The sequence below is a fragment of the Hippocampus bargibanti genome, linkage group LG02 (genome assembly GCF_051943395.1).
Source record: "Hippocampus bargibanti isolate YZ-2025 linkage group LG02, ASM5194339v1, whole genome shotgun sequence".
In the NCBI taxonomy this organism is placed as follows: domain Eukaryota; kingdom Metazoa; phylum Chordata; class Actinopteri; order Syngnathiformes; family Syngnathidae; genus Hippocampus; species Hippocampus bargibanti.
Genome location: NC_142735.1, coordinates 23,439,430 through 23,454,766, shown reverse-complemented (window position 1 = coordinate 23,454,766; position 15,337 = coordinate 23,439,430). Strand labels below are relative to the sequence as shown.

Genomic DNA, 15,337 nt, shown 5'->3' with positions numbered 1-15,337 from the left:
GTTTTTTTTATTCTTTTTTTTCTATGCTACAGTTTGTATATATACAAACTCTTCCTCCTCAGGAAACTGAGGTCTTTTGGAGTTCAGGGGTCACTCCTAAAGACTTTCTATGACTCTGTGGTGGCATCAGCCATCCACTATGGCATTGTCTGCTGGTCAGGCAGCATCACCACCCGGGACAGAAAAAGACTGGAGCGCTTCGTCAAGCGGGCCAGTTCTGTCGTGGGCTGCTCGCTGGACTCTCTAGAGGAGGTGGGCAACAGACGGACGCTAGCTAAACTAAAAGCTATGACGGACAGCCCCTCCCACCCCCTCCTGCCCATCCTGACAGCTCTGGGTAGCTCCTTTAACCAGAGACTATTACACCCGCGCTGCAAGAAGGAGAGGTACCGCCGCTCGTTCCTACCGACTGCTGTCAGGCTTCACAATTCCCAATGATCACATGTGAAAAAAAAAAAAAAAAAAAAAAACTGGACACTTGTAAATATGGGTTGTTGCAATATATCTAAATGCATTTCTTGATTCTGCACTATGTACGTCTTGCTTGTATGTCTTGTTTATAGAACGGTTTTTGCACATCTACATTTGCACAGTGTACAGTTGACATTTTTATTTTGTTATGCTTAGAATATCTTGTTTTCTATCCTTTCACTCCGACCCCAACCCCATCCCTCTTCAATTGCTGCTGTGGACTGCAAATTTCCCCATTGCGGGACAAATAAAGTTATTCTGATTCTGATTCTGATATAAAGAATGCTGACATGACATTTTAAACAAAACATGATAACTGTTGCCAATCAAATGGTGAATAAGCTACTCTGTAGAGTTCATGTTTGTAAATCTGACTGTGATGACGTCAGTGCCTCACCAGCAATGAACCTCACCGCACGTCACTGATATATATTATATTCATTTCAGACAGTGAAGTGCACCTTTTGAAATGTCTTGATGTGCTACCTCACTGCCAGTAAAGTGAAAATCATTTTTCTTTACATTTACATTGATGTTATTTTTCGATTGTATTTCATGTGCCCTTTCAGGACCTCATACAAGACGTTGAATAATTCAGAAAGATGTTTCGTGTGCCTTTTATTTCAGACGTCTTGGTGAAAAAATGCCGCCATCTAGTGGGAGTTTTAATTTAATGCCCGTATGCTTGAAGGAGGATGGTGGAGTCAGGGGCAAATTTCATCTCTTGATGCGCATGCTGCAGCATTTCCTTTCACGTGACCGGAATCATCATAGTTTGCTCGTCATATTGCTGCTCATCCCCTCAGTGGTTTCCTTCCAATGAGTTTTTTATTAGTTCTATTGTACGTCAGAAAAAATAACAAGCTGCTTCCAAGCGTTGACGCTGCTGCGCTCTGTTGATTTACGTGATTAATGTATGCAAATGAGTTACATTGGTGTTGGGGAGAGAGATCACAGATATAATTTTCTAGTTGAACACGTTTGTTTTGTCTTCTTGAGTGTTTCAAAACACATTTTTGTACTTTTTTGACAGAGAGGATGCTGTTTATCTTACAAAGTGGGGCAACTTACCGTTAAATGAGGCTGCGGTCATGCAGGTGCCGACATGCTGTTCCGGAGCCACGGGTGTACCTTGCTGCCCCACTGGTGAAACTAGCACGCCCTTGCTGAGCGGCTGTACCAGGAATAGACAATGGCAACTAGCGCGCTAAATGGGACAAAAAAATAGGCAGAGAGCTCAATTGAATGAATACTACAATCAAAAAGTATCAATAAGTCTCAGAATCAAAAAAATAAAATAAAATAAAGTATAATACACTAGAACACAAATACGTATTTTCTAGACATAGACCTAGAACACAAATATTAGAATAATTTCCCCAAACACAATCAAATACAAACAAAACAAGTACAAAAAAACAACCCACGTAAATGAAGAATAACTTCCACGATAAAATAAAGCTAAATAAATGGTTGCCATGAAGTTGCTTGAAATTGCAACTGCAGTAAACACTGCTAACCACTCGAGGTCGCTGCATCATCAGTTATGCATTGTATCCAAATCTGTTTTCCGTACAGTATGGGTTTTTATGATCTGATCTAGGGCTAGGAAATAATGAAACATACTCAACTATGTATGAAAAAAATGAAGAAAATGGCATTTGAGGAACATTAAAAAAAAAAAAACGTGCCATCCAATAATAATAATAATAATAATAATAATAATAATAATAATAATAATAATAATAATAATAATAATAATAATAAGAATAATACATGCGCTTTCAAAATACCCAAGGACACGTTACAATTAAAAGAACAATAAACACCAGAACAATAAAACCATAAATAAGATGATAAAACAATGAAATGAATCACTGGACATTGTGTGTATGTGTCTCATTCTTACCGATTATAAAGAATAAGAGTTGCTATTGCTGCTTCAGACCAGGATGAAAATGAACAAAACTCCTCCAAATTTCCCTGAAGAAACACAAACAGATAAGTTCAAAGGTCAATGCATCGACTTTGTTCTTGCCATTTATGTCTATTGTGATTCAAAACAAAAACATGATTTGGTGTGATTTTTGGCAACCCCATCCGCTCGGCCAAATGTGGCAAATTAGTGATCAGCTGCCACGCAACCTGCCTTTTTCCCATCCCAAGTGTTGGTTTCCAACACATGCGGCAGGTGCGGCGGCGTTTGCTCTCTTTGTGCGAGCAAGCGAGCTGCTTCAACATCACAGCTCGCTTTTGAGTTTGACACCATTGTGTCGAAAAAGTCTGCGCTCAACTCATCAGGCTCAAACAAGGCAGCTCCAAATGAACACAAGCGGAAGAGTGGCGCTTCTGTTCCGGCTCGTTCCCGTCTGCCTGGCATCACTAGAATATTCATTATGTTCAACATGAATTGTGCAAATTCCACAGAAGGATTGGGTTGGGTCGGTGGGTTCATATTTTAAGGCCCAAATATAACATTTTCGTACTAAATGAATCAGTCAGGTTCTTAAAAAAAATGTTAAGTCATTATTTTTCAAGAAACACACAAAGACCATCGAAGAAAAGGTTTCTTCAGCCGTCATCTGTACTTCTTTGAAGGTGTCGGACGTTTCACTTCTTATCCAAGAAATTTCGTCAGCAAACTAAAGTCTTACTACTACCAGTAAGACTTTAGTTTTCTTGGATAAGAAGCGAAACGTCCGACACCTTCAAAGAAGTACAGATGACGGCTGAAGAAACCTTGTCATCGATGGACCACTCCTGTATGACTGAGAGCTTACACAGACACACAAAGACCATCTTGCCTACCAAATTTCAAACATATGTCAAAAATGGACCAAGATGATGCCGTTTTATTATTACTAATGGGAAATTATCACGTTTGGGTTTGCGACCAACGAGTGGCACTGTCGGGCCCCGCCTGCAGCTGCACAGGAGTTCGTCATTTTAATCAGTGGCAGTTAAAAGGACTCCCGGCACAACCATTCAGTGTCAGGTCATTGTGTGTTTCACCCAGTCAGGTTTGTTTCATCTTGCCATATTTTACTTGTGGTTTCATTTGCTACTTTGGACCTTTTTTTTTGTTCTGATGACTTTGTTGTTTGAGGTTTTGTTCGTGCAAAAATGTGTCCACTCCAGTGCCAGGGTTTTTATCATTGTCACTTGAATTCCAAGTCCAACAGAATATTGAGTTTTAGGACTACATAGTCATTCAATATAGCGTTAGATACCTGATGGAGAAAAATAATTTATCATGTTTAAAAGTGCCGTGCTTTGCTGACCAACTAAACAATGGGCTTACAGTCAAAGCGCAGATGGCCACAGTAAATCTGAGTGAAACAGACACGGCAAGGTGAACTGTCGTCTCCATCAAGATTCTAGAAGGTCTGGCCTTGCAAAGAATTTAGGGCTTGAGATACTCCTTTTCCACCAAAGTTATTTACGGCTTAAACATCCTGCACAAGCGCCAGATTACAAACTTATCAGTTTTTGGAAAAGACAACCAATTAAAATGTCTTATGTTTTACTGCTTGCAGCTGTTGGTGCTCAGAACGCCCAGAGGCGTGGCATTATAATCAAGAAAACTGTGTTTTACTAATATATCATTGTAATTTGCATATACTCTCAATAAATAGCTTGGCAGAGGGGCGCACAATTCAGACGTATGTCATCTGATGACTGCGTCTCCTGCCGGCAGTGGGGACAATCTTTCTGGTTCTGAGTCTCTGTCCACGGTGACTGTCTGTCATATCTCTGACAATACCTTAGACTTTTTTCTTTGATCAGAAAAAATAGTTAATTCCTGAATTGTATGGGTTTGGAGTTCTGTGAGCTTGAAATGAGGGTGGCTGGCCAAAATACAATGCAATACATACATAGTGGTTTACCAAAAGCTGAAGCTGGAGCAAAGCACTAACATGGAAAAAGGGAAATGTCGTCCCCTTGTGGAAAAGAAAACACATTGCCAGAGGCCATTGCCAGAGGCCATTGCCAGCGCTTTATCGGCACCCAAGCATGAAAAAAAAACGAACACATTTAGGAATGGTCCTCTACGTCATATTTTCAATTCCCGAATACATTCATCAATTGCAGTGAATGAGTTAATATAATTTGTCAAATACACCCTGATCCTGCCTTTTGCCTGCTTTTTTGGGGGTCCACCACCACCACCTTGCAAATCGTTACAGAAATAGAGCTAGGGTATGCAGTGATGTCTTAAGATAAGAGTTTAAAGTTCAGTGAGCATACTCAATATTTGTATTTTTTAAAAAGTTCTCTTTTTCCATTGAAATGAATTGAATTGCCATGAATCAGTTCCAGCCTCATACCCAAAACACCGTAACGTCCATTTTAAGGACGGAAAATAGAACCCCATAAGACAGTAGATGAACTATGATAATTTGCCATAAATCACAAACGGCTAAAAACGATGCTGCATCAGATTGGCATAATGCAGGTGCTCGGTTGGTGTAATTCCGGTTGGTGTAATTCAGGTGCAACCCCGAAGTGATTAAAAAGGCAAAAGCGTCATGAAGTAGGGATATTGCTTCCATCCTTACCCGGATGTGCAGATAAGCTTGCAAAGTGCAAGTATGGCACAAGAGACGCGGAGGGTAATGGCTTGATGGAGTTGGAGACGCAGTGGGGATGTTGTGAAGAAGGGAAAACACATTAAGGCTTAAGTGAAAACGAAGAAGGTCCGTCCGTATGCCACTTTCAGGATATTCGACACCTTCTTTTCCCCTCTGTCTCTTTAGCAGCACCACCCCGGCCGGCTCGCTCCCGCCGGAAAATATGATCTTAAATATACAACCTCTCCTGCCACCGTATCGCCTCACATTACGATGGCGACTTTAAAAGCTTTTGTCGGATCGATTTTGAACTGTTTGCACAGATCGGATAAAGGGAGGGATCAAGCTCTAAGCGGTGATAAACGTGCTCTCTTTCAAAGACCACGAGTCGAAATAAGTGTCAGACTTTCAAGCTCACGTCTGATGGCAAATGCATTTAAGGACTGTTGCATATGATTGCCACTTACTTGGGAAAACACCCATGTACGATTTTTGTTACGGGTACTCAAAAATGCACGACAGCGACGAACGTTACATTGATCTGAATAAATAAAAGTTGATCCGGTCTCTTATTTCAGGGAGGTTGTGAACGTTTTTGAGGTTTGGGCCTAACTTTCCCTGTCAAAAGTGGCCAAGGACCCTCTCACATCTAATTCCAGCTGACTAGATCTGTACCACAATACTGCAGAATTGCAGCATTTGTGAAAGTGCCATCTAAACAAAGCTGTATTGCACTGTTTGTCATTTCATCACTGTGTTGCTGTGAAATGTAAATTTCTCCACTGTGAGACTAATAAAGGCTAATCCAATCCAATGACCTTTGAGTTTTTGTTGCTTCATCCATAATTTTCATTGTTGGCTTTCTTCTTCAACCAATCATATCTAGTAAATAAATAACTGTTTTTTTATCCCCTTCTAGTGGCAGAAAACTGTATTGTAACAGAGCTTCTAATATGCTGAATTAGTCCCCTGGTTAACACATTCACTGGCAGACTATGTGCAAAAACGTGTCAACTCCAGTGCCAGGGTTTTCATCATTTTCACTCAAATTGAAGGACCCACAGAATACCAAGTTTTAGGACTACATAAACATTCAATTCAGCATAAGAAAAAAAGATTAATATAAGTCTGGAGTTATCTGAGCTTGAAATGGGGGCGACTGTCCAACATACAATACAATACATACATATTGATTTACATAGTGTTTTAACAACAGCAGAAGCTTTAACAAAGCGCTAACATGGACAAAAGGCAAATGCTGCCCACTCGTGGAAGGGAAAAATATTGCCAGAGGTCTGACCAGCGCTTTATCAGCACCTCCTGCAAGAAAAACCAAAACCCGAATACATTTGGGAATGGCAGTGAATTAGTTAAAAATGGACGAGAAAATGTGTTTTTTTTTTTTAATGTTGTCTACTGTCAGATCTGCAGCTTCACCGGCCCATGTGATGTAATTATCATTATCTCGCCAACCGGTGTTGTCACAATTGAATGAGATTGATGATTCTGTTGTGGTCTCCACAAGTGTGCATAAAGGCACATAGGGGTGTGATTTCCGAGCTCCGCAACTAGTCGGCGCTACCGTTCCGCCAAAGCCCAACATTCCCTTTCGTGGTAGGTTGACCCATTTTTCCTCCCTCACCTGTGCCTCCTTCCCCAACCTCGCCGCCTTGCATTGTTAATTTGAATCGGGAATGAGAGTGTTAAGTGGGTGGGGGGCTGCTCTTGTATATCTGGGTGATCATCTCAGGTTGTTCGCTCAGTGGGCAGGAAAGAATGGCATTTGACGAGCATGGGAGAAAACGTGGAGCCGTGGGGGTGTTGGAATGGCTTGGTTTGGGGGCCGGAGGGGTTGATGAGCCGCTGTCTGGAGTCTCGGGACTTCCCACACGCACTCGCCATCCATCTTGCCTGTTTCATTTTCACTTCACAGGCAAGAGGAGCGCCGAAGCCGTCTCCGAGGAGTCCGGGCAATAATGTGAGACAGAATGGATTTAATTAAACAAAGGCAAGAGAAGTAATTATGGAAAGGAGCCTTATATTGCAAGTTAGTTTTCACCGAATTCTGTATGGCTCTGTTGTGGGATTAAAAACACACCACATATTGTCGTTTTCGGGCATACATGGACTTTGCATGAGTTCCAAAACATGGAACACAATATTTCACATTTGACATTGCTTTAATATACCAAAATCGGATTCTATTACAATTTTATTTTATTGCACTTATAAACATGGTAGGAAATAACCAAAAAACAAAAACCAAAACAACAACACAACCACATATTTACTCTTGAAGAACTCAACTTTGAAGGCAAACACGTATCAATTATTAAATGATCTATAGCCATGAACCATATAGCCATATTTATCCAACATTTATTTATGTATTTATTTATTTGTTCATTTACGCATTTTTATGCATTTTTCTGACTATTTATTATTTATTTATTTATTCATTTGGATGGTTGCTTATTTATTTATTTACCCATTTACTTATTTGTTTATGTATGTATTATTGTTTATTTATTTATGTACTTATGTATGTATTTATTTATTTATTTCTCTTTTTATCTTTGCATTTATTTATTTATTTATTTATTTATTTATTTATTTATTTATTTATTTATTCCAAGCGAAAGAGGAAGTAAACCTGACAGTGAGGCCAAATACATTTCCTCGCTGCATTTATGCTTCTGTTACACACAAGAGTGCACATTGAGCTGTCAATGGCAAATAAGAACAAATATCTCGTCGTCACAGTGGGATCGGAAAGGTGGAACAATGTGATAAATGTCTCCAGGTGGAGGATCAAACTTTTGGATTAGAAAAAAACATTTCTGGATTGAACGGAATGTTTACAGCTGGGGTTTGTGGTGTATCACTTTGAATGTCAAACAAGACTAAAATAGCATTTGGTTTATTAGCATTCATGCTAACGCCTTGTATTCCGTTCCGTGTCACATGTAAATGGGCAGTAAACAATAGTTTAAAGGACAACGACGCCCCGGACAAGTTGTGTCGATAATTTGTAAAATCACTTCAAATGACTTCTACTGAGCGTATTTTACAAAGATTCCACCGCATATAGCTATATTTTACGTTTTAAGACTCGCGCTGAATATTGAGGAAGTCTTGTTTTTGAGTTGGTGACGATTCCTGACGTCACGTCACGTCAGGCACGCCCGTGACCGAGAAAGAGACACACAATGCATTTTGGGAAAGGACACAGAATGCATTTTGCGGTACTTTGTTTGGTCTGAAAATTTCGTGTTAATGGCGAAATTAGAAGGAAAACACATAAATAATGCGATGGTAAATCGTTGTGCGTTGCACCAAGACAACTATTTGATATTCGCGGACACAAATTCCAAGCAGACAAATCAACGGAGCTCTGGCGCCATGTTCTCCATTTTCTCGGGGTGCTACACATGAGTCTTGATTCCTCAAAATGACCCGGAAGAATGTCTTTAATCGATTGCTAACTGGATGTGTAACAAGAAAGCATCTTCTCCGAATCTGAAGCCATTGTTTTAATTCTCGAGCAAGGCAAGACATTTTGGTGTGACGTCACGAACTGGGGGCGCAACTTTCTGAAAATGCCCAATTCGCAGCTCAATTTTTTGCAGATTTTGGACACTTTAAGTCATTTTTATTGGTATTGTGCATTTGAATAAAAATATCATACTGCGTGTTTTGGGTATTTTAGATGCTATAAAACGTTTTTCTGATGTCAGTTCAGAAACAAAAAAGTGGTGTCAGTTGTCCTTTAAATGATGGGTGGGAAACTCATTTTTCTGCCGCGGGCCACAATGTAGTTATGGTTTCTTCTCGGTAGTCGTTATAAATTTGAGGAAGCCATTAGAATATTTCATCCCCTTCACGTAATACATACAGTAAAGTCTCGTTATATCGATATTCAAGGGAGTCCGAAAAAATATCGATATAACCGAGACTATCGATATATCCGACCCTGTTTGCATGTAATTTTCTCAGTGCGTGCATAGAAATAGTATCGATATAACCGGGACTATCGATATATCCGATATCGATATAACGAGACTTTACTGTATAGAGTGCATAACAAATGAATGAATAACCGTTTTTATATCTGGAGTCAAGAATAATGTCTGTTATTGTGGTTAACATACGACAATTTGAAACTTTGGGTTGAACTTTAGTAAGCATTTGATTTGCTTTCGCAGCCCGAATAAAATTATGTGGTGGGCCAGATTTGGCCCCTGGGCTTTGACTTTAACACCTGTACGTTGAATACTTTAAAGGACAACCAACGTCACTTTTTGTTTTTGATCGAGGCAATATACATATAAAATCCATAAATCTATAATAATATAACCCCAAATGAGAGATTCAGCATCAATGTAATGGATGTTATTCCGTGTGAGAAGTAACTCAATGAATTCCTGATCACCTTTGTGGACTAGCCAGGCGGAACAGTTTGGAATTATTGGTAGAAAATGTCAAATTGATATTAGAATGAGATTTAATGTCCAAGTACTGTAAGCCAAAAGACACCAGGGAATTTACCAATATGTAAAGAGGAACATAAATAAAACAACAATCAACAAAATGAGAAGCCAAAGGGGTTGTGACAAAAAACGTGTACACACCCATGATATACCACAACCTATAAACCCAGACCGCCATGTTCTATTAGTTTTTGTCACGGTTTGCAAGGTGGTGATGGCGGTTGTGGATCCCAAAATAAGCAAGCAGGAGGGAGCACCAGGTTGCATTTGAGAAATTGTATTAAAATAAAGTCAGCAGGAACAAAATCTAAAACATCAAAAATCATCAGAACAGAAAAATACAAAGTATTAAAGAAAAACCAAGAGTAAAAGTCTGCCAAGATGAAACAAACACATGCACAGCATACAATACAATGACCCGACACCGAATGGTCGTGCTGGGAGTCATTTTGACTGCCACTGATTGGAACGACCAGCACCTGCGCGAATGCAGGCAGGGCCGACAGCGCCACCCATTGGTCGCCAATCAGAATGTGGCAGTCTGCCACTGATCGGGACGACCAGCACCTGTGCAGGTGGAGGCGGGGCAGAAAGCGCCACCCGTTGGTCGGCAACCAGATCATGACAGTTTTATACCATTACTCTTAAAAACAACTTTTAGAAACCATTCAGAGTTTAGTTGCATCAATAACATTAAAAAATAAACATACATAACAATCAAACATAAACAACGAAACAAACAAATACATAAAAAATACACTAATCAATAAATAAATCAATAAATACATCAATCCATCAATCCAATTCAATCCAATCCAATCCAATCCAATCCAATCCAATCCAATCCAATCCAATCCAATCCAATCCAATATAATATAATATAATATAATATAATATAATATAATATAATATAATATAATATATCGTATTGTATCGTATCGTATCATATATCATATGATGAGGCATGTCATATGATATGATATGATATGATATGATATGATATGATATGATATGATATGATATGATATGATATGATACGGTATGGTACGGTATAGTATAGTATAGTATAGTATAGTATAGTATAGTATAATATAGTATAGTATAGTATATAGTATAGTAGGATAAGAGTATAAAATAAAATATAATTAAATTAAATTAAATTAAATTAAATTAAATTAAATTAAATTAAATTAAATTAAATTAAATTAAATTAAAATTAGTTGATGAGCCATATAATGAAACTCTGGGAAAGAGTAATTGAAGCTAGACTAAGAGCAGTAGTGAACATTTGTGAGCAGCAGTATGGCTTCATGACAAAAAAAAGTACGACGGATGCAGTGTTTGCTTTAAGAATGCTGATAGCGAAGTACAGAGAAGGTCAGAAGGAATTGCATTGTGTCTTTGTAGATCTGGAGAAAGCGTACGACAGGTTGCCCAGAGAAGAACTGTGGTATTGCATTAGGAAGTCTGGAGTGACAGAAAAGTATGTCAGAGCGGTGCAAGACATGTATCATGACTGGAAGACAGTTGTGAGGTGTGCTGTCGGTGTGACTGAGGAATTCAAGGTGGAGGTGGGACTCCACCAGGGGTCAGCTCTGAGCCCCTTCTTATTTGCTATGGTGATGGACAGGCTGACAGACGATGTTAGTCAAGAATCTCCTTGGACCATGGTGTTTGCAGATGACATTGTGATATGTAGCGAGAACGGGGAGCAGGTGGCGAAGAAACTAGAGATGTGGAGATATGCCCTGGAAAGGAAAGGAATGAAGATCAGTTGCAGCAAGACAGAATATATGTGTGTGAATGAGAGGGATCCATGTGCAAGAGTGATGCTACAGGGGAAAGAGATAAAGAAGGTGGAGGATTTTAAGTACTTGGGGTCAACTGTCCAGAGCAAAGGAGAGTGTGGAAAAGAGGTGAAGAAGCGTGTCCAGGCAGGCTGGCGCGGCTGGAGAAAAATGTCAGGTGTGACATGTGATAGGAGGGTTTCCGCTCGGATGAGAGGAAAAGTGTATAAAACAGTGGTGAGACAAGCCATGATGTTTGGACTTGAGACAGTGCCACTGAAGAAAACACAGGAAGCAGAGCTAGAGGTAACAGAACTGAAGATGTTGAAGTTTTCTTTGGGAGTGACCAGGTTGGATAGGATCAGGAATGAGTACATTAGAGGGATAACTCATATTACAGGCTTTGGAGAGAAAGTCAGAGATGGCAGACTGAGATGGTTTGGACATATATCGACAGAAGGATGCTGAGCCTTGAACTGCCAGGCAGGAGACCTCCAGGAAGACCGAAGAGGAGGTTTATGGATGTGGTCAAAGAGGACACGAAGGTAGCTGGTGGTGAATTAAAATTAAAATGAAAATTAAATTACATTTAAAATTAAATTAAATTAAGGCGGCTCGGTAGTCGAATGGTTAGCACACCGGCTTCACAGTGCAGAGGTCACCGGTTCGCATCCCGGTCCAGCCTCCCTGGTGGAGTTTGCATGTTCTCGCCGGACCCGCGTGGGTTTTCTCCGGGTCCTCCGGTTTCCTCCCACACTCCAAAAACATGCATGGCAGGCAGATTGACCACTTCAAATTGCAGTGGTGGGCCATCAGGGCCAGCAAAGCCTTGTCTGCTGGCCTAACATAATCAGACATCATAATTATAATAAAAGTCAATTTCATTAAAAAAGTATTTTTTTCAAAATGTATATATATATATATATATTATTCTACATGCTGTTTTCTTGATGTTATATTATATCCATTTGGTTATGCTCCTTTCAGTGTTGTAGTTTAAGGTCAGAGTTTTTAATCCAATCAGAATTCAGCTAGTTTGTGTCGCCAGGCTGTATGAAATCTGACCGACGCCTTCAGAATCAACAGTGAGGGCGTCTGTGCGCTGTACATGAACGGGCACATGTAGTTGATATACAGTTGTGATAGCCAATCAGATCACGCGTTGGCACAGTAAGGCCAGCTAGAGGGCCTCGCGTTGAACATGACGTACGCATCCTTTGATTGGATACTCACTTTACCTCAGCCCTCAGCGGAGACAGCGCTATGCAAATCAACCAAGCTGACAACTGATCAGACCCGGAAACTTTAGCAGAAAAACCAAGTATATCTACTTGCTTTTTTAACCCACAATGGCTGAAGGAGAGGACAACTCAGATTTGGTAGCAGATATACTCGCAAGGCCATTTTCAAGACGGACCTTTCAGGAGAAGCTAGATCTTGTAAGAGGAGGCCGGCCGACCCCCGAGCTAGCTAACCTGTCCCAGGCTGGGAAAGGGTTTGTCCGCCATTTCCATTCGAGCAACTATGAGCGGTATCCCTTTTTTGTTGATTTATTGTTGGAACTGAAACGCACAGACAAACTGCACAACGGAGTCATTGAAGTCTTCTTGAGGAAAGAAAGGAGAATGGATTTTGTATTTAAATAAGTGTTTTGGAGGACAACCGTTTTGGTGAGTGCAAACATTTTTATTTACTTATTTTTTCACTTTTAACGTGTTTTTGAAATGTTATTTCATTCATATTAAATCAATGGTAAATAAATGAAATGACAAAGCTACAAAAAAAAAGAAAAAAAAAATCTTGCTCTTCTGCAGTGTGTAAATAATGTGCATTGGCCCAGCTGTGTGATTGTAGTGGACGTACTCAGAGACTTGTGTGATTGTGTCGCTGTCGCATGTAGGCCTATTCTCAAGAACAAATGAAAAATATTTGTTTACTTTTATTTTCAACAAATAGTTTGTTTTATGAACGTCTTGTTGTTTTTCTTATATTAAACTGACATTTTGTAATTTACCGTAAAATCTTGTTAAAGATTGCATATTCTTGGTGGACTTCATAAAACTTTGTGGACAAATGATTTTAAATTTCCTTTTATTTTTAAGTGTTTCCAGTATCACGTATAGTGACAAGTTCTAATTGCTGATGCAGATTTATTGATGTGTACTTGCTCCGGAAAATAGCCTGTGTTGTAGACGATTAAGGTGATGGCACGCCCAGTACTGCGTGCGTGTGCTTTTGTAAATGATATCTCCAGCCGTTGTGTAATAAATTATGGTATTACGAGGGATATTTGTTCAAGTCGGACTAAGCAGGACTTCACTGAAGGCCTAGGTGTGAAATGCACGGACCGCCACCGCCAAATTGGCCCTAGGTGTGAGTGTGAGAGTGACTGTTGTATGTCTTTGTGTGCCTTGCGATTGGCTGGCAACCAATTCAGGGTGTCCCCCGCCTCGTGCCCGAAGACAGCTGAGATAGGCTCCAGCAACCTCCGCGACCCTACTGAAGAATAAGCGGTCCGGAAAATGAGATGATGATTAAAATTAAAATTAAAATTAAAATTAAAATTAAAATTAAAATTAAAATTAAAATTAAAATTAAAATTAAAATCCTAGACACCATTTTTCTATCAGTATAGAGTTTGGATTTTTCATTACAAACCTGAGGATGAGTTACAGAAAAGAAAAATAAATATTAATAGGTGTTTGAGTAAATATAAAATTGTGACGGGCAGTGTTTGAAAAAATTGGCTCGAACTGTGGAGCGTGTTTTCATTCACAGATGGTCCGCTGGGTTTGAAGCAAAGCCGACGTTACACTCACACTGTTTGCAAAGCTGGCCCTGTTGAACAAGGCACATTCGGAAGGGCATGGGCCGGAGGAAGAGTGAGGGTGTTGGGGGTTCAAAGTGGCGCGTCCGCAAAAGGAGGCGGACTGACGTTTTGGGAAAGCATGCATGCTTTGGCTTACATCCTGTCAGCCAGATGAGTGAGACTGCAAACGCCGGCGATGGCGCATCAAATATGAAGCCAAAGCCGGCAGGCTCTAAGCTTAGCATGAAAAGTGGAGGGTGGTGAGGGGAAGGGGGTGCGTGAGGGGTAACCAGCTCATCTGGCTTGGCCCAGAGGGTGTTCAATGTTTATTTTTTCATCGCAAGAACTATTTTTCTGTGGGTGGGTTTCCGCTTGTTATGTTGAGGCTCAAGTTGGCATTTTAAGTTACACCAAAACAACCGGATGTTTACGCCAATACAAAATTAAGAGAAACAAATCTCTCAGAAACACCCTCCTTTCCACACACACGCACACACAAAATACAGGACATCTGCCATTTTCGTTTCAAGTGGCTATTTATATTTACTTTGTCAAATCTGACCCAAAGATACAAAACATTGTTTTTGTTTGAATGCTACTTTGTCGTATAACAATGTGGACAGGGAAAACTCAAACATCATTTCAGAAATTATTCATAGCTCCTGAAAGATGTTTCAAAACATGCCAAATTTTAAAGGACACATAACCATTTGAAATATTTCATTTTGGTGTGAAAACACGCTGTAATGTGACAATCGGAAGCCGAAATATGGACACAAGTTTCCACTGGTCCCATACCTGATTGTCCATTTGGAAGTGAAATGATTGGACAGCGATGGGCATCTGCCTCTCGGCGTGCACCAAAGTGACTCCCCTCCCCTCACTCCTGTCATTGAAACGAGGACGGGACAGTGACAAGCACTTAGCCATTCCCTCGGCAACCAGTCCTATTTCCCTCTTCTTATCTAAAGTGACAAGGGGGATGTTGCATGCCGCACCCTCCAATACCCACCATCCACACACACACCCAACCTACGCCTAAGGCTGATCCCGTATTATCTCCAAGCATACCAGCACCACAAGCTATGGAATTCTCCCGATTTCCTCCTCGAAAAATATGCTGCAGAGGCTCACGGTCGAGTGGAAATACAAGGCGCGCGTTTCAAACAGACACGCGATGAACTGAGACGGCGAACGTAAAGCGACTTA

General features: G+C 40.2%; 1 protein-coding gene across 38 annotated transcripts in view; it reads right to left on the bottom strand.

Moving 5' to 3' along the window:
- The window catches only part of ptprda (protein tyrosine phosphatase receptor type Da), a 348,859-nt gene that overhangs the window by 206,621 nt on the left and 126,901 nt on the right, over nt 1–15,337 (bottom strand). For all 38 annotated transcript variants that reach the window (XM_088990303.1, XM_088990302.1, XM_088990306.1 and 35 more), the window contains exons 5-6: nt 2,381–2,454; nt 1,543–1,678 (exon numbers count right to left, since the gene is read on the bottom strand). The gene's annotated coding sequence lies outside the window, so the exon portion shown is untranslated. The remainder of the gene's footprint in view (nt 1–1,542; nt 1,679–2,380; nt 2,455–15,337) is intronic.